Source organism: Primulina huaijiensis, chromosome 15 (assembly GCF_012295235.1).
Source record: "Primulina huaijiensis isolate GDHJ02 chromosome 15, ASM1229523v2, whole genome shotgun sequence".
Taxonomy (NCBI): domain Eukaryota; kingdom Viridiplantae; phylum Streptophyta; class Magnoliopsida; order Lamiales; family Gesneriaceae; genus Primulina; species Primulina huaijiensis.
In genome coordinates this window covers 17,791,087-17,796,211 of record NC_133320.1, presented here as the reverse complement: position 1 = coordinate 17,796,211, position 5,125 = coordinate 17,791,087, and the positions used below count along the sequence as shown (strand labels likewise).

General features: G+C 28.4%; 1 non-coding gene across 1 annotated transcript; it reads left to right on the top strand.

The window, feature by feature from the left end:
- Positions 1-4,099: 4,099 nt before the first annotated feature.
- LOC140960626 (small nucleolar RNA R71) lies at positions 4,100-4,210 on the top strand. Its single transcript, XR_012172226.1, has one exon. It is a non-coding gene; the product is annotated as a small nucleolar RNA R71 (small nucleolar RNA).
- Positions 4,211-5,125: the final 915 nt, after the last annotated feature.

Genomic DNA, 5,125 nt, shown 5'->3' with positions numbered 1-5,125 from the left:
TTCAACTTGACCATTACTTTGAGGATGATATGGGGTAGAAACTTTATGTGTAATGCCATATTTTCTTAACAAAGAAGAAAATGATTTATTTATAAAATGACTTCCTCCATCACTAATTATTGCTCTAGGTATTCCAAATCGACTAAAAATATTTTCTTTTAAAAATTTTATAACAATTTTATGATCATTAGTTCTACATGCAATTGCTTCAATCCATTTTGAAACATAATCAACAGCGACTAAAATGTACGTATATCCAAAAGATAATGGAAATGGACCCATAAAATCTATCCCCCAACTATCGAATATTTCAATAATTATGATTGGATTTAAAGGCATCATAGTTTGTTTTGAAATTGATCCCATCTTCTGACAGTTTTCACAAGATTTGCAAAATAAATGCGTATCTTTGAATGAAGAGGGCCAATAAAATCAACATTGTAAGATTTTTGCAGCTGTTTTATTGGTTGAAAAATGGCCTCCACATGCTTCAGAATGACAAAATTTAATAACATTACTTACTTCATTGTCGGGTATGCATCGTCGAAAAATTTGGTCAGGACAATACTTAAACAAGTAAGGATCATCCCAATAAAATTTTTTAACTTCTATCAAGAATTTATTCTTATCCTGTGAATTTCAATGAGAAGGCATTTTATTTGTCACAATAAAATTTACAATGTTAGCAAACCAGTGCATAATAGTAGCATAAAACAACTGATCATCTGGAAAATTTTCATTTATTGGTATTTCATTATGAGATGATTCAGTCATTATTCTAGATAAATGATCGGCTACGACATTTTCTTTTCCTTTTTTATCTTTAATTATAATATCAAATTCTTGTAACAATAAAATCCACCGTATTAATCTTGGCTTAGCATCTTGTTTATTTGATAAATATTTTACGGCAGAATGATCAGTGTACACAATAGTAGTAGAACCAATTAAATAAGATCGAAACTTATCTAATGCAAATACTACTGAAAGTAATTCTTTTTCAGTAGTTGAATAATTTATTTGGGCACTATTTAAGGTTCTACTAGCATAATAGATTGCATACGGTTTTCCTTCTTTTCTCTGTCCTAACACAGCTCCTATAGCATAATCACTTGCATCACACATTAATTCAAATGGTAAAGACCAATCTGGAGGTTGTAAAATAGGTGATGTAATTAAAAGATTAATTATTTTTTTAAAAGCATTTTCACATTTCTGAGTCCATTCAAATTGTGTATCTTTTGTTAAAAGATTCGAAATTGGTTTAGATATTATGCTGAAATTTTTTATAAACCTTCTATAAAAACCTGCATGACCCAAGAATGATCGAACTTCTTTGACCGTTTTTGGTGATGTTAAATTAGCAATAACATCAACTTTGGCTTTATCAACTTCAATTCCTTTTTCAGATATCACATGACCTAACACAATCCCAGATTTAACCATATAATGACATTTTTCCCAATTTAAAACAAGATTTTTTTCTTCACATCGTTTTAATACTTCTTCTAGGTTTTTAAGACAATTTTCAAATGAGTTTCCAAAAACAGTTATATCATCCATAAAAACTTCTACAAATTCTTCAATCATATCACTGAAAATACTTAACATGCATCTTTGAAAAGTAGCCGGAGCATTACATAAACCAAATGGCATTCTTTTAAATGCAAAAGTTCCGAAAGGACAAGTGAAAGTAGTTTTTTCTTGATCTTCTAATGATATAGGTATTTGATAATACCCCGAATACCCATCAAGAAAACAGTAATAAGAATTTCCTGCTACTTTTTCTAGAATTTGATCTAAAAATGGTAGTGGGAAATGATCTTTTCTAGTTGCATCATTTAATTTTCTATAATCAATACACATACGCCAACTAGATGGAATCCTAGCTTGTAATAACTCTCCCTTTTCATTTTTTATAACAGTGATGCCTGACTTTTTAGGTACTACTTGTGTTGGACTTACCCATTTACTATCTGAGATTGGATAGATAATTCCAGCGTCTAATAGTTTTAATACTTCATTCTTAACAACTTCCTTCATATGTGGATTTAACCTTCTTTGTGGTTGTTGATATGTTTTAGCATTTTCTTCCAAATGAATTTTATGTGTGCAAATTAAAGGATTTATACCTTTTATATCTTTCAAAGTCCATCCAATTGCATTTTTATATTTTTTAAGTAATTTAATTAAATCTTCTTCTTGATTTGGTAGAAGAGTGGAAGAAATTACAACAGGAAATGTTTTATTTTCACCAAGAAATACATATTTCAATTCGAATGGTAAAACTTTTAATTCAAGTTTTGTATTATCATCTTTTTTAAAATTATTTTCAGACTCAAAACTTTCTATTGAAAAAACTTCAGATTGTTGATTTAAGTTTTCTTCTTGTATATTTTCTTCCATAATTGTTTCAATTTCATTATCATATTCATTTTCATTAATACTTGGTTGTTTACATAAATTGAACACATTAAGTTCTAGAGTCATATTTCCAAAAGACAATTTCATTATTCCATTTCGACAATTAATTAAAGCATTTGAAGTTGCTAGAAATGGTCGTCCCAATATTACTGGAATTTCATTATGTACTTCTATTGGTTGTGTATCCAAAACAATAAAATCTACAGGATATATGAATTTATCAACTTGAACCAACACATCTTCTACAATACCTCTAGGTATTTTGATTGACCTATCCGCCAGTAAGAGAGTAACAGAAGTGGGTTTTAATTCTCCTAAATTAAGTTTTTCATAAACTGAATAAGGAAGTAAATTCACACTTGCTCCCAAATCTAACAAAGCTTTTTTAATTTTATTTTCTCCAATAATACATGAAATTGTTGGACAACCAGGATCTTTATATTTTAAACTAGAATTATTTTGAAGAATAGAACTTACTTGTTCAGCCAAGAATGCTTTCTTCTTCACATGCAATTTTCTCTTCACCGTACATAAGTCTTTTAAAAATTTTGCATATGAAGGTACTTGTTTAATAGCATCTAATAATGGAATATTTATCTTTACTTGTTTAAAAACTTCATAGATATCAGAATCATTTTTTTGTTTTTTATGATTTGTTAATGCATGAGGAAATGGTGGAGGTTTATTTGATTCATTTACTATTTCAGATGATTTATCATTCAACATATTATTTTTAGAATTTAAGGTATCATCATTCTCAAAAGTATCAGGATTATCATCCTTACTCTTTGATTTTAAATGATCCTTGTTTTCATTACTATATGGATCATTAACTATTTTACCACTTCTAAGGGTAATAACAGATTTTATTTGATCAATTTTTTCATTTTTTAATTCTTGATTTTGATTTTTAGGATTAGGTTGAGGTTGAGATGGAAATTTTCCTTTTTCATGAATATTAAGTGCAGATGCAAATTTTGCAAGAGTTTCTTTCAAATCAGTCATAGATTGACTGTTTTGAATATTGATAGATTCTTGCTTTTGGATAAATGCATGAATTACATCTTCAAAGTTTTTTCTTGGAGGTGTAACATAAGGAATATAACCTTGATGATTTTGGTTATTTTGAAAATATTGTTGTGAGGGTTGTGCATTATTATCATTCCTCCAACTAAAATTAGGATGATTTTTCCATCCAGGATTATATGATGTTGAAAAAGGATCTAGTATTGGTTTTTTATAATTGTTAACATAATTTGCTTGTTCATGGAGACATTCTTTAAATGAAGGTAATGTTGGACAATCTTTTGTAGCATGATCATGTGTATCACATATATGACAAACAATTTCTTGAATACTTTTTAATTGACCACTCTTTTTCATTTCTAATGACTCAATTTTTCTTGCTAAAGATGCAAGTTTAGCTTGAATATCTATATCATCTTTAAGATTATAGATACCACCCCCATTTGTTGAATTATTGATTTTAGTTGTTGGTGGTTCTATTGTGCCTATATTATCCCAATTTTGAGCATTTTCTGCTAATGAATCCAAATACTCCATAGCTTCATTTGGGTTTTTATCTTCAAAAGTTCCATTACACATGAATTCTATCATTTGCCTATCTTTAGGTATTAGACCTTCATAAAAGTGAGAAACTATTCTCCATGTTTCAAAACCATGATGTGGGCATGTATTAAGTAATTCTTTATATCTATCCCAACATTGATAAAATGTTTCTCCTTGTTTTTGAGAAAAAGTAGTAATTTGTCTTTTAAAAGAGTTTGTTCTATGGGAAGGAAAAAACTTTTTGAGAAATTGTTGTTGCATTTCTTCCCATGATCTTATTGAACTTGATCTCAAATTTTGTAGCCATGTTTTAGCTTTATCTTTTAAAGAAAAAGGGAAAAGCTTTAATCGAACTATATCCATGCTACAATTTTGATCATTATAAGTGTTACAAACTTCCTCAAATTCTCTTAGATGTAAATATGGATTTTCAGAATCTAAGCCATGAAAATTTGGTAAAAGTTGAATAATTTGAGGTTTAAAGTTGAAATTAGATGCATCAGGAGGAAAAACTAAACAAGATGGGGCACTAGTTCTAATAGGGTTCATATGGTGCCTAAGTGTTCTTAATTGATCATGTTCTTGATTATTATTATTATTATTGTTATTATTGTTATCATTATCTTGATTATTTGAATTATCATCCATGTTTAAATTATTTTCAGATACTCGAATAAGTCTACCACTTTTTTTCGACTCCAAATACTCAAAAAAAAAAAAAACACAATACTTATAAATAAAACATAATTAACAAATATAAACTTAATTTATACCTCCCCGGCAACGGCGCCAAAAACTTGCTACTACTTAAATTATAATTCACCCAAGTGTAGGTTGTCTGCAAGTAATATATTTCGTAAGTACGAGATCGATCCACAGAGAGGTTATTTTAAGTTTAAATTTATTAATTTATAGATTACCAAATGCAAGAACGAAGTTTACAAATTATAAATTTTGTCAAGGCTCGAGGATTTATTCTTGGTTTATGCAATATTGTTTAACTAAAAGTAAAACAAAGGAAACCACCATAAATAATGGTTCCAAGAAAATTAAATATTTAAACACACACCTAATATAATATAGTTCCCACTATAGAAAATACCGAATTCACCGATATTTTATATATGGTACC